Below are 27253 nucleotides of genomic sequence, written 5' to 3'. Positions count from 1 at the left end.
CAGCCTCCCCTACCCCCTGTCACATGCCCTCATCCCACCCCACTCCCCAGTGTCTTGTGTCCATTGGTTGTGCTTATATGCATGCATACAAGTCCTTCAGTTGATCTCTTTCCCCCGCTCCCCAACACTCCCCAGCCTTCCTGCTGTAATTTGACAGTCTGTTCCATGCTTTACTGCCTCTGTATCTATCTTTTTATTCATCAGGTTATAATGTTCTTTATTTTCCATAAATGAGTGAGATTATGTAGTATTTTTCTTTCATTGCCGGGCTTATTTTACTTAGCACAATGCTCTCCAGTTCCATCCATACTGCTGCAAATGGTAAGAATTCCTTCTTTTTTATAAAAGCGTAGTATTCCATTGTGTAGATGTACAACAGTTTTTAATCCACTCATCTGCTGATGGGCATTTAGGCTGTTTCCAAATCTTAGCTATTTTAAATTGGGCTGCTATGAACATATGGGTGCATATATCCTTTCTTATTGATGTTTCTAGTTTCTTGGGGTATATTCCTAGAAGTGGGATGACTGGGTCAAATGGGAGTTCCATTTTTAGTTTTTTGAGGAAACTCCATGCTGTTTGTTCTCCACACTGGCTGCACCAGTCTGCATTCCCACCAGCAGTGCAGGAGGGTTCCTTTTTCTCTGCATCCTCTCCTGTCGTTTGCTGATTTGTTGATGATAGCCATTCTGACAGGTGTGAGATCGTACCGCATTGTCATTTTGGTTTGCATCTCTCAGATAATTAGTAACTTTGAGCATGTTTTCATGTGTCTCTTGGCCTTCTTTCTGTCTTCTTTCAAAAAGTATCTATTTAGGTCTGATGCCCATTTTTTTATTGGATTGTTTATCTTCCTTTTGTTAAGTTGTATGACTTCCGTGTAAATGTTGGAGATTAACCCTTTATCGGTGATAACATTGGCAAATATGTTCTCCCATACAGTGGGCTTTTGTGTTGTTTTGTTTTGGGTTTTTTGTTGTTGTTATTGTTCAGATTATTACAGTTGTTCCTCTTTTTTCCCCCCATAGCTCCCCTCCACCCGGTTCCCACCCCAACCCATGTCCTTACCACCCCCACACACTGTCCTCAACCATAGGTGTATGATTTTTGTCCGGTCTTTCCCCCCCACACACACACCACTTTCACCCCAAGGATTGTCAGTCCACTCCTTTTGACCCTGATTCTATTATATTCACCAGTTTATTCTGCTCAACGGATTTTTTATTCACTTGACTTTTAGATTCACTTGTTGATAGATATGTATTTGTTGTTCATAATTTTTATCATTGCCTTTATCTTCTTCTTCCTCTCCTTAAAGAATACCTTTCAGCATTTCATATAATACTGGTTTGGTGGTGATGAACTCCTTTAGCTTTTTCTTATCTGTGAAGCTCTTTATCTGACCTTCAATTTTGAATGATAGCTTTGCTGGGTAGAGTAATCTTGAGTGTAGGTTCTTGCTATTCATTACTTTGAATATTTCTTGCCACTATCATCTGGCCTGCATAGTTTCTGTTGACAAATCATATGGGTGTTGACAAATCAGCTGACAATCATATGGGTGCTCCCTTGTACGTAACTAACTGTTTTTTCTCTTGCTGCTTTTAATATGCCCTAACTGGCTTGGCTCAGTGGATAGAGTGTCAGCCTGCAGACTGAAGGGTCGCAGGTTTGATTAAGGTCAAGGGTATGTAGCTTGGTTGCAGGCACATCCCCAGTAGGGGGGGTGCAGGAGGCAGCTGATTGATGTTTCCCTCTCATCAATGTTTCTAACTCTGTCTCCCTCTCCCTTCCTCTCTGTAAAAAAATCAATGAAATATATTTTAAAAAAAACACATTTGTTTATTAGTTTCCATTGCCCTAGGAGTGGTATCGGTGAAGAAATTGCTTCCGTATATGTATGAGATTTCACTGCCTGTGGATTCCTCTAGTATTTTTATGGTTTCCCATCTTATGTTTAAGTCCTTTATCCATTTTGAGTTTATTTTTGTGTATGGTGTAAATTATTGGTCTAGTTTCATTTTTTTTGCTTGTATCTGTCCAATTTTCCCGGCACTATTTATTGAAGAGACTGTCTTGACTCCATTGTATGTTCATGCCTCCTTTGTTGAATATTAATTGAACATAGTGGTTTGGGTCATTTTCTGGGTACTCTATTCTATTCCATTAATCTATATGTCTGTTCTTGTGCCAGTATCAGGCTGTATTGAGAACAGTGGCTTTGTAATACAGCTTGAAATCTGGAATTGAGATCCCTCCTACTTCGTTCTTCTTTCTCAAGATTGCTGCAGCTATTCAGGGTCTTGTTTTTATTCCAGATGAATTTTTGGAGAGTTCGTTCTAGGTCTGTGAAATATGCCATTGGTATTTTAATGGGGAGTGCATTGAATCTATAGATTGCTTTGGGTAGTATGGACATTTTAATGATGTTGATTCTACCAATCCATGAACATGGTATGTTCTTCCATCTGTTTATGTCTTCCTCTATCTCTTTTTTTCAGTGTCCTGTAGTTTTTGCCTATAGGTCATTTACCTCCTTAGTTAAGTTTATTCCTAAGTATCTTAATTTTTTTGGTGCAATGGTAAATAAGATTGCTTTTTTAGTCTCTCTTTCTGTAAGTTCACTCTTGGTGTATAGAGATACCATAGATTTCTTGGTGTTAGATTTGTATCCTGCTACATTGCTGAATTCATTTATTAAGTCTAAAAATTTTTTTATGGAGTCTTTAGTGTTTTCTATCTACAGTATCATGTCATCTGCAAATAAGGACAGTTTTACTTCTTCTTTTCCAATTTGGATGCCTTTTATTTCTTCTTCTTGTCTGATCGCTATAGCTAGTACTTCCAGTAATATGTCCAACAGGAGTGGTGAGAGTGGGCATCCCTGTCTTGTTCCTGTTCTTAGGGGAAATGGTTTTAGTTTTTGTCCATTGATTGTGATGTTGGCTGTGGGTTTCTCATATATGGCTTTTATTATGTTGAGGTATGATCCTTCTATTCCCATCTTGCTGAGAGTTTTTATCAATAAAGGATGTTGGATTTTGTCAAATGCTTTTTCTGCATCAATTGATATGACTATGTGATTTTTCTCCCTCAATTTGTTTATGTGATGTATCATGTTTATTTATTTGCTGATATTATATCATCCTTGCATCCCTAGGATAAATCCTGCTTGGTCGTGGTGTATGATCTTTCTGATATAGTGCTGGATCCGATTTGCTAGAATTTTGTTGAGGACTTTGGCATCTATGTTCATGAGGGATATTGGCCTGTAATTCTCTTTCATTGTGTTGTCTTTGCCTGGTTTTGGTTATATTGATGCTGGCTTCATAGAATGAGCATGGAAGTGTTCCTTCCTCTTGAATTTTTTGGAATAGTCTGAGGAGGATAGGTTTTAGTTCTTCCTTGAATATTTGGTAAAACTACGCTGTGAAGCCGTCTGGCCTCCGGCTTTTGTTTGCGAGGAGCTTTTTGATGATTGCTTCAATTTCTTCCATAGTTATTGGCCTATTGAGATTTTTAGATTCTTCCTGATTGAGTTTTGGAAGGTTGTATTTTTCTAGGAATATGTACATTCCCTCCAGGTTGTCCAATTTGTTGAAATAGAGTTGTTCATAGTATTTTTTAACAATCCTCTGTATTTCTGTGGGGTCTGTTGTTATTTCTCCTCTTTCATTTCTGATTTTGTTTATTTGGGTCCTCTCCCTTTGCTTCTTGGTGAGCCTGGCTAGAGGTTCATCAATCTTGTTTGTACTTTCAAAAAAAAAGCTCTTGGTTATGTGGATCTTTTGTATTGTTTTTTGTTTGTTTTGTGTTTGTCTGTTTGTTTTTTGTCTCTATGTCGTTTATCTCCACTCTGACCTTTATTATTTCCTTCCTTCTGCTTACACTGGGCTTTTCTTGTTGCTCTCTTTCTAACTCTTTGAGTTGTAGGGTTAGATAATTTGTTACCATTGTTTGTTGATTTTTGAGGTAGGTCTGTGGAGCTATGAACTTCCCTCTCAAGACTGCTTTCTCTGTGTCCCATACATTTTGGATTGTTGTGTTTTCATTGTCATTTGTTGCCATGATGATTTATTTCTTCTTTGATCTCTCTGGTAACCCAATTATTGTTTAATAGCATGCTATTTACCCTCCAAGTGTTTGATTTATTTTTTTGGATTTTTTTATTGTAGTTGATTTCCAGTTTTATGCCATTGTGATCTGAGAAGATGCTTGATATGATTTCTATCTTCTTGAATTTGAAGAGACTTTGCCTGTGACCCAAAATATGGTCTATGTTTTAAAATGACCTATGTGCACTTGAGAAGAATGTATATTCTGTGGTTTGGGGGTTAAATGTTCTGAAGATGTCAATTAATTCCATCTGATCTAGTGAGTCATTTAGGATTGATGTTTCTTAGTTGATTTTTTGTTTAGAGGATTGTCCAATGGTGATAGTCTGGTATTAAAGTCCCCTACAATGATTGTATTGCTGTCAATCTCTCCCTTGATATCCTCCAGAAGTTTTTTTTATGTATCTGGGTGTTCCTGTATTGGATGCATATATATTTACCAGAGGTATTTCTTCTTGTTGGATTGCTCCCTTTAGTATTATGAAGTGGCCTTCCTTATCTTTTTTTATATCTTTCACTTTGAGATCTAATTTGTCAGATATAAGTATTGCTACCCCAGCTTTTTTTTCATTTCCATTCGCCTGAAAAAGCTTTTTCCATCCCTTCACCATCATTCTGTGTGCGTCTTTTTTTCTAAGGTGGGTTTCCTGTAAACAGCAATTATATGGGTCATGTTTTCTTATATACAGTTACCCTATGTCTATTGATTGGGGCATTTTATCCATTTACATTTAAAGTTATTATTGATAGGTACTTGTTTGTCGCCATTTTTATTCTTTACCCCTGTGTTCCTTCTTTGCTTCCTATTTCTTTTTCTTTACAGCAGACCCTTTAGCATTTCTTGCATTGCTGGTTTGGTGTTGATAAACTCCCTTAGTCCTTTTTTGTCTGTGAAGCTCCTGATTTCACCCTCAATTTTGATTGATAGCCTTGCTGGGTACAGTATTCTTGGATTCAGACCCTTCATTTGCATGACTTTGTATATTTCATTCCATTCCCTTCTGGCCTGATGAGTTTCTGTTGAGAAATCAGTTGATAGCCTGATGGAGGATCCTTTGTAGGTACCTTTCTGTCTCTTTATGGCTGCTTTTAATATTCTTACTTGGTCATTGGTGTTTGCCAATTTAATTATAATTTCCCTTGGCATTGGTCGTTTGGGGTTCATTTTGTTTGGGACTCTGTGAGCTTCTTGGATTTGTGTGAGTTTTTTCTTGCCAATATCAGGGAAGTTTTCTGTCATTATTTCTTCAAACAGGTTTTCTATTCCTTGCTCAGTTTCCTCTCCTTCTGGCACCCCTATTATGCAGATGTTGTTTCATTTTGTGTTGTCCCAAAGTTCCCTTAGGCTCTCCTCCTATTTTTTATTTTTTTTCTAGATGCTGCTCTGCTTGGGTATTTTTTTCTACCTTGTCTTCTAACTCAATGATGCGGTCCTCTGCTTCTTCTAGTCTATTCTTGATGCTTTCTATTGAGTTCTTTATAGCAGTTATGTCATTTTTCATTTTTCTTGGTTCTTCTTTATTTCCTCTTGGTTCTTACTCATATTGTTGAATTTGTCTTCCATTATTTTCAGCCACCTCATGACCATTTCTCTGAATTCTTTCTCTGACAGGTTGCTTGCCTCCATTTCGTTTACTTCCTTTTCTGGTGATGCCTGCTTTTCTTTCATATGTGGGCTGTTTCTTTGTCTCCCCTGGTCTCTTTTCTATGGGTGTCTGGTTATGTAGTTCTCTCTCTCCTTTTCCTAGGAGAAATCTGACGTTTCCGTGAAAAGGTGCAGAGCTCCTCCAAGTCCGCATATTCATACTGCTTGGGGTCCGGTGTTCCTGGGTTCACAGCTGTTCCCTATGTGTTGTTGTTGTAGATTCCTCTTAGGGTTATTTTTTAATAATATGTTTAGAGTTGGCAAGATTATTAAGACTAGTAAATTTCAGAGCAAAGTACACACTTGTGCTACTTGATACATTCCCATATAAAGCAACTTTGGGAAATGCAGTATTTGGAAGGCTTATATAGGATCATAGAAGTACTAACAATGGCCCAAACGGCTTAGTAAGCTTGGTATATACCAGTGATTCTTAACCAGGGGTGATATTGTCCACTCAGGAAGCATTTGACAGTTATTGTTGACATTTTGCTTATCAAAAACTGGATGTGTGCTACTGGCACAGGAAAATCCTTTCTCCAACATCAAGGAATGATCTGTCCCAGAGTATCAACAGTGAGAAATAGTTGAAAAATCCTACTCTATGACATAGTTACTTGTGCTGCACCAGCACAGCCAAGAGTTCGGTGAACTTGAGGAGGGGCAGTGAAGGATTAAAGAAAAGACAGACAAGAGAGTACAGCTGGGGCTTGGCAGATCTCCCATGCCTGAATGAGGACACAGAAAGACCCAGCCTGCAAGCTGAGGCTTTATTTTATAGTGAGATCAAAACAAGGGTAGTGGTCAACATGTTTACAATGTTCTTGTGAGTTTCACCTTGTTTTGGCAGCACTTGCTGCACCTCCCATAGCCCATTATCTACCTAGGAAGGAACTAGTGAGGGCTATAAGGTTAAGCTTAATTATGCTAAGAGACTCTGCCCTCTAAGCTGGGACTTGTTTGTGGCCCTGCCCTGGTCAGTCCGAGGCTTAACCTTATAGCTGCTGCCTATAGTTACTCCCCTCTCCCTTCCCACTGCACATCACAACCCTTGGTTCTGGGATTGATAAAGCATTTGTTGGATTCTGGTGTCACTTTTATTTAATTCCATTTATCCAGATAGAAATCAAATATTAGAATCTAAAGGATTTCTAATAAATACTGTGTCCTTGTAAGGCTGCTTTTATAGGTGGCTGGATAGAGAAAAATAACACATTTCTAGGCCATTCTCAACTTCACTTAAAATAATCTAAGCTAATAAGTGTACAGATATAGTATATTAAGCTATAAGTCATACTATTAGACAGAACCAAGCTGCATTAATTGATTGGCATTTTACTAAAAGATCAGCACCCTCATCTTCAGTGATCATGTTATGGGTGTGGATATATATATCAAAAAGTGACACATACAGAGAGATCCAAGATGGCAGAGGAGTAGGTGGAAGCTACACTCACCTCCTCCCAGAACCAAACTGGAATTACAACTAAAGTATAGAAAAATCATCCTGAATAATGTACTAAAGACTAGCTAGAGAGAAGCTTTATAACCAAGGACTTACAGAGGTGGCCACATTGAGACTGGTAGGAGGTGTGGAGGGATGATGGGGCTGGCTGGGCACTCATGGGCAGCAGTTGAAGTTCTGAAGGGATATATCAGCTGCAGGGGGTCCTGAGAAGTGTGGGGTCTAAACCACAAGTTGGGCTCCCCAGGCCATAGCACCAAAACAGGTGCCCATATAACATCTGGCTGTGAAAAGCAGTGGAGCTTCTCTCTACCAGAGAAAAACAGCTTGAAATGCCACTCGCCCTGGGTTCCAGTGGAGAGAGGGAAGAGTGGACTAGAGTTGTGTGAGGAAAGTCTGGGTTTGGTGGCTCTGGGGAGAGAGCTAAGAGGTCACCCACCAGGATCCTCGTGCTGAGTCATTCCCCCATACCACAGAAGCCATCTTTCTTGGGCAGAGCATTCCCCTACATGCAACATTACACTGGGAGGAAGTAATAGCCCCACCAGCTGGAATGCTTCTCACCCCACCCTGTGGAGCATACACCCTGCTGAGGAGTACAACCAGAATCTCTTTTAGTGACTGAGTCAGACAGCCTACAGTTAGAAGCAGATATCTGAGTGCTTTGAGACTTTTGCCAACCTGCCTCTGGACCCAGTGCTAATAAAAGCAAACATTGGTGTGCATCTTACTCCTTTCTGCATGCACCCAGGCCCATCAGAGGGAGCCACAAGCTATGAATCATTGATAGCTCCAAACAAGTTGCCCAAGAACAAGGAAAAAAAAAAGCTTCTGACATTGGCTTGAACCAGAGTCCTCTGAAGAGGCCCAGAACCAATACACCCAGTGGTCATATTCAGACAATAACAGAGCAAGATCCAATAGGCTTCACAAGCAGCATATCCAGGGAAATCTAAGCAGGCACCAAACCTTATTGAGATAGATTCCTCTTCATATGATCAGCATCTGCATAATATCTTGTACAATGTGTTGGGGGTTGAGCCTCACTGTCAACCAGCCTGAGGGTCAATAACATGCACGAATAGGCCAATAGCAATCAAGACTCAATTACAACAGGAGGGCCCACATAACAGGCACAAGGGACATTTTTAGAGCACCCAGCTCAGGTGATCAGGGAGACTGTGCCACTGGGTCCCACAGGTCACCTCCTACATAAGGCCACTCTACCAAGACTGAGAGTCATAGCAGATTTACCTGATACATAGAAACAAACACAAAGAGGCATCCAAAATAGGGAGACAAAAAACAGGACCCAAATGAAAGAACAAGAAAATTCTCAAGAAAAAAAGCTAAATGAAATGGAGGTAAGCAATTTATCAGATATAGAGTGAAGAATAATGATTATAAAGATGTTCAACAGCATTAAAAAGGACATAGAAACCATAAAAAGGACCACTCATAAATGAAGAATGCCATATCTAAAATAAAGAATACACTGGAAGGAAAAAACAGTAGGCACAATGAAGTAGATGATCACATCAGCGATTTAGAAGACAAAGTGAAAATAAACACAATCTGAGCAGAAAAAATAAAAATGAATTTAAAAAATGAGGATAATTGCCGAAACCGGTTTGGCTCAGTGGATAGAGTGCCGGCCTGTGGACTGAAGGGTCCCAGGTTCAATTCCGGTCAAGGGCATGTACCTTGGTTGCGGGCACATCCCCAGTGGGGGGTGTGCAGGAGGCAGCTGATCGATGTTTCTCTCTCATCGATGTTTCTAACTTTCTATCCCTCTTCCTTCCTCTCTGTAAAAATCAATAAAATATTTTTAAAAATGAGGATAATTTAAGGGAACTTTGGGACAACATGAACCGTAACAACATCCACATCATAGGGGAACCAGAAGGAAAAGAGAAAGAGCAAGGGATCTAGAACATATTTGAAGAAATAATGACTGAAAACTTCCCTACTCTGGTGAAGGAAAAAGACATACATGTTCAGGAAGCGCAGTCCCAAGCAAGATGGACCCAAAGATGTCCACACCAAGACTCATCATCATTAAAATGATAAAAGTTAAAGACAAAGTGACATCAGAGGAATGGCAGCATGAGAGAACCCCTTGGCTTCTCCCACTGAAATTTTAACACATTAACTAACTATAATTCAACAAATAATTTCCTACTTGGTACAGAGGCATTCTTGAGAGACCTGCATATTGAAACATCTAAAGTTGGGCAACCAAGAATAAATGGGGAGACAAGAAAAAAAGAAAGGGCAGAGCTCACACCTGGTGGAACAGAGAGATTCAGGTGAGTGGAGCAAACAGTGACTGAGCCAGCAGAGGCCTGACAAAGCCTCCATGTGGCTCTCCACTTTAGGGCTGGGCGGTGGTGTATCAGATAAGGAAACAGAACCACAGAGCCCTGCCATCCGCCACTTGGACTCCCAAAACTCACCTTCTGTTGCCCTTGATGCAGGTTTAGAAGCATATTATCTGTAAATGAAGAGCTATTGCAGGAGAACACTGTTTTCCATTGTGACAGATCCCCAGGTGAGGTGCTTGTGGCAGGACCCCAGGAGGTCCAGGGTCACCAATACGGTGAGGGCAAAACAAAACCCAACCCCAAGCAACATGGCTGCACTATCTTACAGAAGCCATGGAGGTAGTCTGGGAGATCACAGAGGTAAAAAATATATATATATAATGTGATTCAACACCATCTACTGGAAAATAGTAGAAAGACCTCTTCAGAGAAAGCTGTTATAAGCCATTAATATATACAGATATACATGCCTAGACAAAGGAGAACAGCAAATACAATTAATAACCACAGTAATGAGGATGATCAGAAAGAAAATAAATCTGCAGAAAGCAAGCTGGAGTACATGGAAATATGTGATATAAATGACAGAGTTTTCAAGATTGCAGTTATGAAAATACTCAGTGAGATGCAAGAAAATATAGACAGGTAATTCAATGCATCAGAAAACAAATCAAACAAAATGAATACTTTACCAAAAAGATTAAAACTTTAAAAAAGAACCAATCAGAAATCCTGTAAATGAAGCATGTAATTAAGGAGATTAAGAGTAAACTACTGAGCATAGAAAACAGAGCCAACCAGAGAGAGGAAAGAATTAGTGATATTGAAGATAGGAATATACAAATGACTCAAAGGGAAGAAGAAAGAGTCCTGAGCATAAAGAAAAATGAAAGAGGTCTATGGGAACTATATTATTCCATCAGAGAAAGCAATATTAGAATAATAGGCATGACAGAAGAGGAAGAGAGAGAGAAGGGAAAGGAGGGTCTATTCAAACAAATAGTGGATGAGAACTTCCCAAACCTATGGAAAGAACTAGATCCTCAAATCCAAGAAGCAAACAGAACACCTCATTACCTAAATCCAAATAAATCCTCTCCAAGGCACTTTGTATTAAAATTATCAAAAAATAATGATAAAGAAAAAATTCTCAAAGCAGGCCGAAAAAGAAGGAAGTGACATACAAAGGAAAACCCATTGGAATTTTATCCAACTTCTCAGCAGAAACTCTTAAAGCCAGAGGAGTGTGGAACCAAATATTCAGACATCTAAAAGAGAGAGATTACCAGGTGCAAATAAAATATCCAGCAAAATTATCCTTTAAATATGAAGGAGAAATAAAGACATTCCTAGACATACACAAGCTGGAGGATTTTATCACCAGAAAACCTCCATTGCAGGAAATACTCAATGGAGTTATTCTTCCTGAAACAAAGAACATAAGGTCATAACATTACAATTAATATCAACAAAAAAACTTACAGCGTAAAAAGGATTTGTAACAACAAAAACATAAAAATGTCTGAACTGGCAAAGTAGGATGAAGATCAGATGCACTCAAAACAAAACAAAAAATACTGTATATATGCAAGTTTATTTTTTTAAAACCTAATGCTAACCACACACAAAAATCCCCAAACCAGGACACATAGCTTAAAGAAAGAGGAAACAGAGGAGAAAAATATGGAATAGAAACCAAATAAAAACAACAGACAGAAACACAAAGGAAAAGAACCAATGGAGGCCCAGAGCTACCAGAAGACAAAAGATAAAATGGCTATAGGAAATCCTCATACATCAATAACTACCCTTAATGTTAATGGTCCAAATTCACCAATAAAGAGGCACAGAGTAACCAAGTGAATCAAGAAAACAAAACCCAACCATATACTGCCTACAAAAGGCACATCTAAGCTGCAAAGAAAAAGGTAGATTCAAAGTAAAGAGTGGAAAATTATTCTCCAAGCAAATAACATCCACAGAAAAGCAGGGGTAGCCATAGTTATATCTGAAAGAATAAAGATTACAAGAGACAAGGATGGACACTTTATAATGATAAAGGGGACATTACATCAAAAAAAAAAAAAAAAAAAAAAAAAAAAAACAACAACATAACACTCCTGAATATATATGCACCCAACCAGGGAGCACCAAAATATATAAAACGACTACTCACAGAACTAAAGGGAGCAACATATCAAAACACAATCATGGTTGGGAACCTTATTACTTCATTTACAGCTCTAGTGGAACCACCAAACAGTAAATCAATAAAGAAATATCAGCCGTAAATAATGCACTAGACCAGTGGTCAGCAAACTCATTAGTCAACAGAGCCAAATATCAACAGTACAATGATTGAAATTTATTTTGAGAGCCAAATTTTTAAAACTTAAACTTCTTCTAACACCACTTCTTCAAAATAGACTCTCCCAGGCCGTGGTATTTTGTGGAAGAGCCACACTCAAGGGGCCAAAGAGCCACATGTGGCTCGCGAGCCACAGTTTGCCGACCACGGCACTAGACCCAATGAACATAATTGTCACTTACAGAACTTTTCATCCCAGAATATCAGATTGTACATTCTTCTCCATGCACATGAAACATTCTCAAGGATAGACCATATGTTGGGTCACAAAACTAGCATAAACAAATTCAAGAAAACTGATATTACACCAAGAATATTCTCTGACTATGATGCCTTGAAATTAGAAATCAACTGCAAAATGGAAGTAAAGAAACCCACAAATATGTGGAGATTAAACAACATACTACTAAAAAATGATTAGGTCAAAGAAGAAATAAAAGATGAGATCAAAAAATATATAGAGACAAATGAGAATGACAGTACAAGATGTCAAAATTTTTGGGATGCAACAAAAGCATTAATAAGAGGGAAGTTTATATCATTACAGGCCTAGCTTAAGAAACAAGAAAAATCCCAAGTAAACAACCTAACATCACATCTTTAAAAAACTAGAAAAAGAATAAAAAAGCAAACCAAAGTCAGCAGAAGAAGGGAAATAATAAAAAAATAAAGCAGAATTGAATGAAATAGAGAACAAATGACTATACAAAAATTAATAAAACTAAGAGCTGGTTCTTTGAAAAGATTAATAAAATTGACAAACCCATGGCTAAACTCACTAAGGAAAAAGTGGAAAAGACCCATATAAACAAAATCATAAATGAGATTGGAGAAGTCACCACAGATATTACAGATATACAAAGGATCATACTAGTATATTATGAAAGATTATATGCCACCCAATTCAACCTAGAAGAAATGGATAAGTTCCTCAAAATATATCACATTTGTAGACTAAGTCATGAAGAATTGGAAAATCTAAATAGACCAATCAGCAGTGAGGAAATTGAAACAACCATTAAAAACCTCCCCACCAAAAACGTCCAGGACTGATGGCTTTGCTAGTGAATTCTACCAAATGTTTATAGAAGATTTAAAACCTATCTTTCTCAAAATTTTCCAAAAATACGAAGAAGAGGCAATACTTCCTAACACATTTTATGAAGCCAATATACCCCATTTACCAAAACCTGGGAAGGATAACACACAAAAATGAAAACTACAGAGCAATATATCTAATGACTACAGATGCAAAAATCCTAAACAAAATACTAGCAAGTGGAATACAATAATACATTAAAAAAAATATATGTATCCCAATAAAGAGGGATTCATTCTATAGCACAAGGATGGTTTAACATACACAAATCAATCAATGTAATACACCACATTAAAAGAAGAACAAAAAACATATAATCTTAAAAACAGATGCAGAAAATGGATTTCATATGATACAACATCCACTTATGATTAAAACATTCAATAAAAATAGGAATAGAAGGAATGTACCTCAACCTAATAAAGGCCATATATGATAAATCCTCATCTAATATCATACTTGAAGGTGAAAAATTGAAAGCTTTTCCTCTAAGATCAAGAACAAGACAAGGATGTCCACTCTCACCACTCTTATTCAACATAGTGCTAGAAGTCCTAGCCAGAGCAGTAAGGCAAGAGAAAGAAATAAAAGGCATCCTAATTGTAAAGGAAGAAGTAAAACTGTCACTTTGTATGGATGACATGATTATGCATATAGAAGACCCTAAAGACTTCACCAAAAACTATTAGAAACAATAAACAAATACAGTCAAGTTGCAGGATAAAAAATCAATGTACAAAAATCCATTGCCTTCCTGTACACTAACAACAAAACTTCATAAAAAGAAATGAAAAAAATTATTTTTCAATTGCAACCAAAAGAATAAAATACCTAGGAACAAACTTAACAAAGAACATGAAAGACCTATATACTGAGAATTACAAAGCATTATTTAAAGGGATTGAAAAAGACACAACAAAATGGAAAAATATCTCATTCTCATGGATTTAAAATCAACATAATTAAAATGGCCATATTACCCAAAGCAATATACAGATTTAATGCAATCCCCATCAAATCTCAATTCATTTTTAAACAAATAGAACAAAAAATCATCAAAAAAAGAATGTAGCTGGAGCTATCATACTACCTGACTTCAAATTATAATACAGAGCTATGATAATCAAAAGAATATGCTATTCCCAGAGAAACAGACACACAGATCAATGGAACAGAATATAGAGCCCAGCTATAAAATCATATGTATATGGACAGATAATTTTTGCCATAAACACATAAGGGAGTATAGATAGTATCTCCAATGAATGATGCTGGGAAAACTGAAAAGCCACATGCAAAAGAATGAAACTGGATTATAGTTTATCCTCATGTACAAAAATTAATTTAAAATGGATCAAAGACCTAAATATAAGACCCAATACAGTAAGTTACATAGAAGAAAATATAGGTACCAAATTTATGAACCTTGGTCATAGAGAACATTTTGTGAATTTGACCCCAAAGGCAAGGAAAGTAATAAGCAAAAATAAATGAATGGGATTATATAAAACTAAAAAGCTTCTGCACAGCAAAAGAAACTGATAACAAAACAATGAGGCAACCAACAAGATAGGAGATGATATTTGCAAACAGTAGTTCTGACAAAGGTTTAATTTCCAAAATATATAAAGAACTATATATAAAGAATTCATAAAACTCAATACCAAACAAACAACCCAATCAAAAAGTGGGTAGAACTTCATCATAAAAAACAGTGGAGTTGAATTAGATCTCCATCATATCTGCAGTACTGTATAATGAAGTGTTTTCAAGTCTAGACTTTGGATTGAGAAAGACTCCAGTTTGAATTTCTTATCATTCACTCAGCTGGATGAATTTAATAAGTTGTTTAATTTATTGAGCCTCAGTTTCCATACCCCTAAAATAAGGGCAATAAAACATCCATCTTTTCACTTCTTTGAGAAAATTACATGTAATAAATGTAAAATGTTTAGCATAGAACCTGGACTATACTAAGTATCCAATAAATATTAACGATCATTTTAGCAAAAAAAAAAAAAAAGTGGGTAGAGGACCTGAAAATACACCTCTCCCCAAAAGACTTATGAACAGTCAATAGATTTATAAAAAGATGTGCAACCTCACTAGCAATTAGAGAAATGAAAATCAAAACTACAATGAGATACTATACCACATTTGTTAGAGTGACTATTATCAATAAGACACACAATAACAAGTGTTGAAGAGGTTGTGGAGAAAAAGGAACCCTCACTCACTGTTGGTGGGAATGTAGACTGGTATAACCAGTATGGAAATCAGTCTGCAGTTCCTCAAAAAATTAAGAATAGAGCTACCTATGACCCAGCAATCCCTGTCCTGGTTATATACCCCCCCCCCAAAAAAAAAAAAACTCGAAACATGTATCACAAAGATATATGCACCCCTATGTTCATTGCGGCATTATTCACGGTGGCCAAGACATGGAAACAACCAACACGTTCTGCTATAGAAGACTGGATAAAGAAGATGTGCTACATATACACAACGGAATATTAACCAGCCATAAGAAAGTATGTAATAGTGCCATTTGCAACAACATTGATGGACCTTGAGAACATTATGCTAAGTGAAATAAGTCAGTTAGGAAAAGCTAAGAACCATATGATTTCACTCATATGTGGGATATAAAACTGAAACTCTTGAACACAAACAGCCTTGAAAACAATCACAAGAAGAAAACTGAAAAACTCACAAACACATGGAGGCTAAATAACATGTTATTAAATAATGAATGGGTTAACAAAGAGATCAAATAATAAATCAAAATACCTGGAAACAAATGAAAATTTAAAAATAGCAACCCAAGTCTATAGGACTCAGAGAAATCAGTCCTAAGAGTTAAAGTCATAGCATTACAGGCCTATTTCAAGAAACAAGAAGAAGCTCAAATAAACATTCTAACTTTACATTTAAAGGAACTTGAAAAAGAGCAGCAAACAAAAGCCAGACTGAAGAGAAGGGTGGAAATAATAAAGATCACAGAAATAAGTGAGAGTCTAAAAAAAATCCCCCCAAAATCAATGAAACCAAAAGCTGATTCTTTGAGAAGATAAGCAAGATTGACAAACCTTTAACCAGACTAATTTAGAAAAAAAAGAGGGAGGACCCAAATAAATAACATCAGAAACAAAAGAGAAGTAACAACTGACACCAAAGAAATACAAAGGAGTGTAAGAAAATATTATGAACAACTATCTACCAACAAATTGGACAATCTGCAAAAAATGGATAAATTCCTAGAAACATACAATTTTCCAAAACCAAATGAGGAAGAATCAGAAGCTCTGCATAAACAGATTGCAACTAGTGAAATTAAAGCAGTAATCAGAAAACTCCCAACAAACTAAAGCCCTGGACTGGATGGCTTACAGGTGAATTTTACCAAACATTCAAAGAAAACTAATACCTATCACTCTCAAACAATTCCAAAGAATTCAAGAGGATGTAAGACTCCCAATCTCATTTTATAAAAACAAAATTATCCTAATTCCAAAAACCAGATAAAGACACCACAAAAAAAAAAAGAGAGAGAGAGAGAACTACAGGCCAATATCCCTGATGAACTTAGAGGTTAAAATCCTCAACAAAATATTAGCAAACCTAATCTAGCAATACATTGAAAAGATCATACACCATGATCAAGTGAGATTTATTCTGGGGATGCAAGGTTGGTATAATATCCGCAAAACAATAAATGTGATACACCACATAAACAAAATGAAGAATAAAAAACACATGCTCATAGCAATAGATGCAGAAAAAGAATTTTATAAGATCCTGTACCCATTTATGATAAAAAGTCTCAGAAAATTTGGAATAGAGGGAACATACCTCAACTTAATAAAGGCCATATATGGCAACCCCACAGCCAACATCATACTCAATGGGGGAAAACTACAAGCAATCCCCTATAAGATTGTGAACAAGACAGGGATGTTCACTTTTATCATTCTTATTCAACATAATACTGGAAGTCCTAGCCACAGCATTTAGACAATCCTGTCTAATAAAAAAGTAATATGTAAATTGACCGTACCTCTGCTACACCCACAAGCCACACTCACCAGCCAATCAGGAGTGAGTATGCAAATTAACCCAACCAAGATGGCTGCAGCCACGGAGACAGTGGGAGGCTAGGGTTTCCCAGGCAATGGAGGAAGCCAAGCTTTCTACCTGCCCTGGCCGGCCCAGGCCTCCACTCAAGGTTACAAAGTTTCAATTATAGAAGATAAATAAATCCCAACAAAAACAGCAGCAGCCACGGAGCTGGAGAGAGCAGGAGGCTTGAGTTGCCCTCGGCTATGGAGGAAGCCAAGCTTCTGCAGCCCTGGCCTGCCTTGACCTCCGCTGAAGGCTACAAAGTTTCAATTATAGAAGATAAATAAATCCCAACAAAAGTGGCTGCAGCCATGGAGCGAGCAGGAGGCTTGGCTCTGCTCAAGGCTACAAAGTTTCAATTATAGAAGATAAATAAATCCCAGATACCAGGGCCTCCGCTTGGGTCACCGGGGGGCATGGTCAGCCTGAAAACCACCACAGGTCCCTCACCCAGGCCACCCCATGCTCCAAGGGAACCCCCACCTTGATACAGGACACCCTTCAGGGTAAACCAGCCGGCCCCCACTCGTGCACCAGGCCTCTATCCTATCTAATCCTATCTAATAAAAGAATAATATGCAAATTTACCATCACTCCAACACACAAGATGGCTGCCCCCATGTGGTCAAAGGTGACTGCCTCAATGTGGACACAAGATGGCCGCCACAAGATGGCCAGCAGGGGAGGGCAGTTGGGAGGGACCAGGCCTGCAAGGGAGGGCAGTTGGGGGGGACCAGGGCTGCAGGGGAGCAGTTAGGCATCAATCAGGCTGGCAGGGGAGTGGTTAGGTGTGATCAGGCTGGCAGGCAGAAGTGGTTAGGGGCAATCAGGAAGGCAGGCAGGTGAGCAGTTGGGAGTCAGCAGTCCTGGATTGTGAGAGGGATGTCTGACTGCCCTCGAGGGGTCCCAGATTGGAGATGGTGCAGGCTGGGCTGAGGGACACCTCTAATAACAAGAAATAAAAGGCATCCAAATTGAAAAGGAAGAAGTAAAACTATTAATATTTGCAGATGACTTGATACTGAACTCTAAAGATTTCACCAAAAACTATTAGAACTTTTAAATGAATTCAGTAAAGTAGCAGGATACAAAATAAATATCCAGAAATCTGTTGCATTTTCATGAACTAATAATGAACTGTCAGAAAGGGAAATTAAGAAAACAATCTGATTCACAATTGCTTCAAAAAGAATAAAATACATAGAATAAAGAAAGTAAAAGACCTGTTCTCAGAAAATTTTAAGGCACTGAAGAAATAAATTGAAGAAGATACAAATAAGTGGAAACATATCCGGTGTTCATTGATAAATAGTGTTAACATCATTAAAATATCCATACTATCCAAAGTAATCTACAGATTCAATGCAATTCCTACCAAGATACCAATCAAGTATTTCACAGAACTAGAAAAAATATTCCAAAATTATATATGTGAGATCACAAAAGATCCTAAATAGCAACCGTGATCTTGAGTAAGAAAAACAAAGTGGGAGGAATCACACTACGTGATATCAAATAATACTGCAAGGTCATAATAATCAAAATAGCATGGTAGTGGAATAAAGACAGATATATAGATGAATAGAACAGAATAGAGAGCCCCCAAATAAGCCCACTCCTTTATAGTCAATTAATATTTGACAAAGGAGGAAAAAATATATAATGGGCCAAAGATAGTCTGTTTAATAAATGGTGTTGGGAAAATTGGAGATACATGCAAAAAAATAAAACCATATCACCTTCTTATACCAGACACAAGAATAAACTCAAAATGGATTAAAGACTTAAATGTTAGACTTGAAACCATAAAAATCTTAAAAGAAAACAGGCAGTAAAATCTCAGACATTTCTTATAGCAATATTTCTTCAGGTATATCTCCTTGGGTGAGGGCAACAAAAGAAAAAATAAACAAATGGTACTACATGAAACTAAAATGTTTTTGCACAGCAAAGGAAATCATCAACAAAATGAAAAGACAACCCACTAAAGCGGACAATATATCCACCAATACATCTGATAAGGGTTAATATCCAAAATGTATAAAGAACTTATAAAACTGAACACAAAACACACACACACACACACACACACACACACACACACACACATCCAGTTAAAAAATAGGAAAAGGACCTAAATAGACACTTCTCCAAAGGGGACGTATAGATGACCAATATACATATGAAAAGATACTCAATACCACTAATCATCAGAGAGATGCAAATTAAAACCACAATGAGATATCACCTCACACCTGTCAGAATGGCCATCATCAATAAATCAACAAACAAGTGTTGGCAAGGATGTGAGAAAAGGGAACCCTTATGCACTGTTGGTGGGACTGCAGATTGATGGAGCCACTGTGGAAAGCAGTATGGAGTTACCTCAAAAAATTAAAAATGGAACTGCCTTCTGACCTGAAATTCCACTTTGGGGAATATATCTGAAAAAGCTTGAAACACTACTTTGAAAGAATATATACACCCCTATGTTCATTGCAGCATTATTTACAATAACCAAGATTTTGAAGTAGCCCAAGTGTCTATTAATATGAGTAAATAAAACATCCATGGGCTATATTGAAGGGGATAGTGGCTGTGATCGGAAGCCTATACATCCCGGGACTCTACAATCACAATACCGGGAGCAGCACAAATACTTGGACTTGGACCAGCTCTGCACCTTCTCACGAAAATGTCAGATTTCGCCTAGGGAAAGGTGAGGTCTGTGATCCCGGCTAGAGAGAGAAACGCACACAGCAGAATCTACAGGTTCGGGGGAAGTCTGTGCCCCACAAAATCCGTGGCCATTGGGGCCAGCATGATCCGCAAACGTGGAAGAGGATCCACAGGGCTGCTGGCAGAAGGGAACACTAAAAATCAATCCAGAGCTGGACTGGGAACAAAAAAGCAGCTTGAAGTTTTACCAGTGTGCCAGGTGCTTAGTGCCAGGGGAAAAAAGATGTGCACAGAGACGTTCACAGAGTTGCACGCAGTGCCAGAGGGTAAAAGTCGCGTGTGTTCACACACTTACTCTGGCTCTTTTTTTCTCTTTAAATCCTTGCTTTTGATTACTAAGCCCAGTACATAGGATCACCCAACTGGGACACTCTCAGAGACTGCAGGGGAAAGTTGTATTTGTGGAACCTAGGGATCACAGCGGGGAGAAATGATCAGAGAAATAGCTCTGGGGCAGTCCATTCTCCCAAACTAGTATTAAATGTGACAGGGAAAACAAAAATGAAATACTAGCTAGAGAGGACTTATAGCCCCAGAGGTCAATCCAGAAACACTGCCACCCAGAGGTTGAATCACAAATTGACTCTTGTGTAAACACAAATAAAGGCAGTCTAAGGGGAAAGCAGGGAACTTCAATACTGTCCTGACTACCTGACAGGAAACAGGCATGCCAAACAGAACAGTAGAGGAAGTGAATGACCTTCACTACTGCACATTTTTATTTTTTCATCTTTAACTTCAGAAATTTTTTTTTCTTTTTCCTCACTTGATTTTACCTTTTTAATTATTACATTTTTTATTTTTAATCAGTATTACTACAACTAAGTTACCTTTTTTTTAAGTGTCATTTTACTTTCTCTTTATTTTATTTTATTTTATTTTGGGATTAGTGTTCTACATTCTATTTTCATTTTTCCTTTAGCATCATTTGACTCGATCTCAACTTTACCATTATGCCAACACTCTCTTCCTCACTTTTCCCCTTTTGTTGTCCTGTTTCGCTTACAATACCTGCTTTAGATTTTCCCTATTCCTTCTTTTTACCCACTGTTAAAATTTCACCCTACTTATATGTCTAATCTCCACTCCCCTGATGTAAGTCCATATGTACCTCTCTCTTCACTTTCTTCACTATCCAAGATTTTTTCTCTCTTCCCTTTTTTTGTTGTTGTTTCTTTGTTTTGTTTTGTTTTTCTTCTTCTATTTTTTTCTTTTCTTTTGTTTTGTTTTGCCTTGCTTTCTCTCTATCCTATTGTTATTGTTTGTTTGATTGTTGATTAGGTTGGGGGTTTTTTCCTTGTTTGTGAGATGGTTTTCGTTTTTTAGTTTGTTTCTTTTTTTGTTTCTGTTTTTGTTTGTTTTTTTTTGCTTCTGTTTTTCCTCTCCTTGCTTGTTATTAGTTGCTGTTTGTAGTTTGCATTCATCTCTGGGTATTTTTTGTTTGCATTTTTTGGGATTAGTTGTTGTTCTATTGGACTTTTCTCCCCATATAAATAGTCTTTTCCCTCATTATTTTTTATTCTCTTTCTTTCTTTTCTCTCTTACTTTTTTCCTTTTGTCAAAATCATTTTTGAACTCTTTTTTTTTCTTATCACCCAATTCTCTATTCTCTAATTGTCACCTTTATTTGGAGTTATTAGTATCATGAATACATCTGTGTTCACTGCCATGTGCTTGTTCCTTCTAGTGTTGTATTTTGTGCCTTTAAATCAATTCAGGAGAGAGAGAGCTACATAACCAGACACCAGGAGAAAAGAGATCATGGGGAGACAAAGAAATAGCCCGCATATGGAATACAAGGAGGCAACACCAGAAAAGGAAGTAAATGAAATGGAGGCAAGCAATGGGTTAGAGAAAGAATTCAGAGAAATGGTGATAAGGTCACTGAAAAGAATGGAAGACAAATTCAACAATATGTGTAAGAACCATGAGGAAATGAAGAAGAACCAAGAAGAAATGAAAATTAACATTGCTACTATAAAGAATTCAATAGAAAGCATCAAAAGTAGATTAGAAGAAGTAGAGGACCGCATCAGGGAGCTAAATGACAAGGTAGGAAAAAATACCGAAGCAGAGCAACATCTAGAAAAAAAAAACACTTAAAAAACAGGAGAAGAGCCTAAGGGAACTTTGGGACAACACAAAATGAAACAACATCTGCATAATAGGGGTGCCAGAAGGAGAGGAAACTGAGCAAGGAATAGAAAACCTGTTTGAAGAAATAATGACAAAAAACTTCCCTGATATAGGGAAGAAAAAACTCACACAAATCCAAGAAGCTCACAGAGTCCCAAATAAAATGAAACCCAAAAGACCGACACCAAAGCACAATATAATTGAATTGGCAAACACCAATGACCAAGTTAGAATATTAAAAGCAGCCAGAGAGAGACAGAAAGGTACCTACAAAGGATCCCCCATAAGACTAGAAACTGATTTCTCAACAGAAACACACCAGGCCAGAAGGGAATGGAATGAAATATAAAAAGTCATGCAAATGAAGGGTCTGAATCCAAGAATACTGTACCCAGCAAGGCTATCAATCAAAATTGAAGGTGAAATCAGGAGCTTCACAGACAAAAAAGGACCAAGGGAGTTTATCAACACCAAACCAGCAATGCAAGAAATGCTAAAGGGTCTGCTGTAAAAAGAAGAAATAGGAAGGGAAAAAGGAACACAGGGGTAAAGAATAAAAATGGCGACAAACAAGTACCTATCAATAATAACTTTAAATGTAAATGGATAAAATGCCCCAATCAAAAGACATAGGGTAGTGGAGTGGATAAAAACACATGACCCATATATCAGCTGTTTATAGGAAACCCACCTCAGAAAAAAGGACTCACACAGGGTGACAGTGAGGTGATGGAAAAAGGTTTTTCAGGCAAATGGAAATGAAAAAAAAATCTGGGGTAGCACTACTTATATCTGACAAATTAGATATCAAAATGAAGGACATAACAAGAGATAAGGAAGGCCACTTCATAATACTAAAGGGAACAATACAACAAGAAGGTATAACTCTGGTAAACATATATGCACCCAATACAGGAACACCCAAATACATTAAAAAAAAAACTTCTGGAGAATATCAAGGGAGAGATTGACAGCAATACAGAAATAGTAGGGGACTTTAATACCCCATTATCACCATTGGACAAATCCTCTAAACAAAAAATCAGCAAAGAAACATCAATCCTAAATGACTCACTAGATCAGATGGAATTAATCGACATCTTCAGAACATTTCACCCCAAACCCACAGAATATACATTCTTCTCAAGTGAACATGGGTCATTTTCAAGCATAGACCATATGTTGGGTCACAGGCAAAGTCCCTACAAAATCAAGAAGATAGAAATCATAACAAGCATCTTCTCAGATCACAATGGCATAAAATTAGAAATAAACTACAACAAAAACAATGAAAAAAGCAAACACTTGGAGGGTAAATAGCATGCTATTAAACAATGACTGGGTTACCAAAAATATCAAAGAAGAAATAAAAGCATCATGGCAACAAATGACAATGAAAACACAATAATCCAAAATCTATGGGAAATAGTGAAAGCAGTCCTGAGAGGGAAGTTCATAGCTCTACAGGCCTACCTCAAAAAACAAGAAACAATGGTAACAAATTACCTAACCCTACAACGCAAAGAGTTAGAAAGAGAGCAACAAGAAAAGCACAGCGTAAACAGAAGGAAGGAAATAATAAAGATCAGAGTGGAGATAAACAACATAGAGACCAAAAAAACAATACAAAAGATCAACAAAACCAAGAGCTGGTTCTTTGATAGGATAAACAAAATTAATGAACCTCTAGCCAGGCTCACCAAGAAGCAAAGAGAGAGGACCCAAATAAACAAAATCAGAAATGAAAGAGGAGAAATAGCAACCGATCCCACAGAAATACAAAAGATTATGAAAAAAATACTATTAACAACTCTATTACAACAAAATGGACAACCTAGATGAAATGGACATATTTCTAGAAAAATACAAGCTACCAAGAAGAATAAGAAAAACCTGAATAGGCTGATAACTACCAAAAAAATTGAAACAGCAATCAAAAATCTTTCAGCAAACAAAATCCCTATTCTGGATAGCTTTATATGGGAGTTCTACCAAGCAGTCAAAGAAGAACTAAAACCTATCCTCCTCAGACTATTCCAAAAAATTCAAGAGGTAGGCACACTTCCAAGTTCTTTCTATAAGCCAGCACTACCCTAATCCCAAAATCAGATAAAGACATCACACAAAAAAAGAGAACTATAGGCCAAATCCTTGATGAACGTAGATGCTAAAATCCTCAACAAAATTCTAGCAAATCGGAATCAGCAATTCATTAGAAAGATCACACACCATGACCAAGTGGGATTTACTCTAGGGATGAAAGGATGGTACAATATCCACAAATCAATAAATGTGATACATCACATAAACCAACTGACAGACAAAAATCACATAATCATATCACTTGATGCAGAAAAGGAATTTGACAAAATAACACCCTTTCTTGATAAAAACTTTCAGCAAAGTGGGAATAGAGGGATCATACCTCAAAATAATAAAAGCCATATATGACAAACCTACAGCCAACATCATACTCAATGGGCAAAAACTAAAACCATTTCCCCTAAGAACAGGAACAAGACAAGGATGCCCACTTTCGCCACTCCTGTTCGACATAGTACTAGAAGTACTAGCCATGGCCATCTTGAAGGGGAAAGTGGATCTTATCGGAAGCTTGAAAAGTTGCAACTGCAGCAAACACCGAACAGCTGCAAGCCCCAGAACACCGGTTCCAAATTGGCGCAAACATGCGGTTTCAGAGGAGGTCTACACTCCACCACGGAAAGGTCAGAATTCACCTGGGATGAGGAGAGAGAGAACTACATAACCAGACATCCAGAGAAGAGAGACAATGGGTAGACAAAGAAACAACCCACATATGAAAGAAAAGCAGGCATCACCAGAAAAAGAAGTAAACGAAACAGAGGCTAACAAAATGTCAGAGAATGAATTCATATAAATGGTCATAAGGTGGCTGAAAAGAATGGAAGACAAATTTAACAATATGAGTAAGAACCAAGAGGAAATGAAGAAGAACCAAGAAGAAATGAAAAATGACATCGCTGCTGTAAAGAACACAATAGAAAGCATCAAGAGTAGACTAGAAGAAGCAGAGGACCAAATCAGTGAGCTAGAAGACAAGGTGGGGAAAAATACCCAATTAGAGCAGCTTCTAGAAAAAAAAATTAAAAATCAGGAGGAGAGCCTAAGGGAACTGTGGGACAACACAAAACAAAACAACATCCACATAACAGGGGTTCCAGAAGGAGAGGAAACTGAGCAAGGAATAGAAAACCTGTTTGAAGAAATAATGACAGAAAACTTCCCTGATATAGGGAAGAAAAAACCCACACAAATCCAAGAAGCTCACAGAGTCCCAAGCAGAATGAACCCCAAAAGACCGACACCAAGGCACATTATAATTAAATTGGCAAACACCAACGACAAAGTAAGAATCTTAAAAGCAGCCAGAGAGAGAAAGTTACATACAAAGGAACCCCCGTCAGACTATCAACTGATTTCTCAACAGAAACTCATCAGGCCAGAAGGGAATGGAATAAAATAAACAAAGTCATGCAAAGGAAGGGTCTGAATCCAAGAATACTGTACCCAGCAAGGCTATCAATCAAAATTGAAGGTGAAATCAGGAGCTTCACAGACAAGAAAGGACTAAGGAAAATTATCACCACTTAACCAGCAATGCAAGAAATATTAAATGGTCTGCTGTAAAAAAGAATATAGAAAGCAAAGAAGGAACACAGGGGTAAAGAATAACAATGGCGACAAATAAGTAGCTATCAATAATAACTTCAAATGTAAATGGATTAAATGCCCCAATCAAAAGACACAGGGTAATGGATTGGATAAGAAAACAAAACCCATATATCTGCTGTCTACAGGAAACCCACCTCAGAAAAAAAGACGCACACAGACGTAGGGTGAAGGGATGGAAAAAGCTTTTCCAGGCAAATGGAAATGAAAAAAAAAAGCTGGGGTAGCAATACTTATATCTGACAAATTAGATCTCAAAGTGAAGGACATAACAAGAGATAAGGAAGGCCACTTCATAATACTAAAGGGAGCAATCCATCAAGAAGAGATAACTCTTGTAAACATATACACATCCAACACAGTAGCACCCAAATACATTAAAAAAACTCCTGGAGGATATCAAGGGAGAGATTGACAGCAATACACTCATAGTAGGAGACTTTAATACTCCACTATCATCATTGGACAAATCCTCTAAACAAAAAATCAGCAAAGAAACATCTATCCTAAATGACTCATTAGACCAGATAGAATTAATTGACATCTTCAGAACATTTAACCCCAAAGCCAGAGAATATACATTCTTCTCAAGTGCACATAGGACATTTTCAAAGATAGACCATATGCTGGGACATAGACAAAGTGTCTTCAAATTCAAGAAGATAGAAATAATACCGAGTATCTTCTCAGATCACAGTGGAATAAAACTGGAAATCAACTACAATAAAAACAATCCAAAAAAATCTAATACATGGAGACTAAACAGCATGCTATTAAACAATGACTGGGTTACCAGAGTGATCAAGGAAGAAATAAAAAACATCATGGCAACAAATGACAATGAAAACATAACAATCCAAAATCTATGGGACACAGCAAAAGCAGTCTTGAGAGGGAATTTCATAGCTCTACAAGCCTACTGCAAAAAAACAAGAAACAATGGTAATAAATTACCTAACCCTACAACTCAAAGAGTTAGAAAGAGAGCAACAAGAAAGGCCCAGTGTAAGCAGAAGGAAGGAAATAATAAAGATCAGAGTGGAGATAAACGACATAGAGACCAAAGAAACAATACAAAAGATCAACAAAACCAAGAGCTGGTTCTTTGAAAGGATAAACAAGATTGATGAAACTCTAGCCAGGCTCACCAAGAAGCAGAGAAAGAGGGCCCAAATAAATAAAATCAGAAATGAAAGAGGTGAAATAACAACAGACCCCATAGTAATACAAAGGATTGTTACAAAATACTACGAACAACTTTATTCCAACAAACTGGACAACCTGGAGGAAATGGACATACTCCTAGAAAAATATAACCTTCCAAAACTCAATCAGGAAGAATCTAAACAGCTCAGTAGCCCAATAACTATGGAAGATCTTAAAGCAGTCATCAAAAAGCTTCCAGTAAACAAAAGCCGGGGGCCAGACGGCTTCACAGGGGAGTTTTACCAAACATTCAAGGAAGAACTAAAACCTATCCTCCTCAGACTATTCCAGAAAATTCAAGAGGAAGGAACACTTCCAAGCTCCTT

General features: G+C 37.5%; 1 protein-coding gene across 1 annotated transcript in view; it reads left to right on the top strand.

Moving 5' to 3' along the window:
• COL4A6 (collagen type IV alpha 6 chain) overlaps positions 1-27253 on the top strand; it is a 462181-nt gene that overhangs the window by 365999 nt on the left and 68929 nt on the right. The window lies entirely within an intron of this gene.

This window comes from Cnephaeus nilssonii (assembly GCF_951640355.1).
Source record: "Cnephaeus nilssonii genome assembly, chromosome: X".
NCBI classification, from domain to species: Eukaryota; Metazoa; Chordata; class Mammalia; order Chiroptera; family Vespertilionidae; genus Cnephaeus; species Cnephaeus nilssonii.
The sequence above is the reverse complement of the archived record's forward strand: the minus strand, read 5'-3'. Positions and strand labels throughout refer to the sequence as shown.